The following is a 655-nucleotide window of genomic DNA, read 5'->3' as shown; positions in this document are numbered from 1 at the left end:
AGCAGGAATTTCTTGGATAGTCTCCAGGCTCCAGTCTTGTACTCTCCAAACACTTTAAGTATAGCATTCAAATTAATTTTCTTAAGAATCCTTTTATTTCTCCCTCACACAAAATAACTCCTCATTTCCCTTTTCATCAAGTCAATACATTCTACTTCACTTTCAAGGGCTCTGCCATAATACTCACCAAATCTATCCAAATTTTTGTTCTAGTATTTATTTTTTGTGTGTAAATTCTCTTCACAATACTGGTTCAATTTTCTCAGCTACATAGAAAGTGCTCAACTGTACCCCCTGCCCTTCGTCAGTCATGGACACTCATTCATCTGTGCTTTGCTCTCTATTGATCTATCCCTCTGGAACCAACTCAAGTCCTACTTCCTTCAATCCCCTAACCTTAAATCATAGACAATGCTAATGCTTGCTCTGCCCAAAGAAGTTGTTTGAAGCCAGATGGATGACTTAAGGTTCCACATCTGAACTCTAAGGGGAAATTTGAAAATTCAATAATTCTTCTAAGACTCTAATTAAGATCAAGCTTTTTCTTCCTGGGCTTGACCCCTCACCCTGGTTAAGCATTTGTTCTAAATGTTGCCTTTGCAATCATTTTCCTTCACTTTCCAAGCGTCTAGCACACTTTTTGAAGTTGGGTACC

This window comes from Pteropus alecto, unplaced genomic scaffold (assembly GCF_000325575.1).
Source record: "Pteropus alecto unplaced genomic scaffold, ASM32557v1 scaffold79, whole genome shotgun sequence".
NCBI lineage: Eukaryota > Metazoa > Chordata > Mammalia > Chiroptera > Pteropodidae > Pteropus > Pteropus alecto.
Note: the sequence above shows the minus strand (reverse complement) of the source record.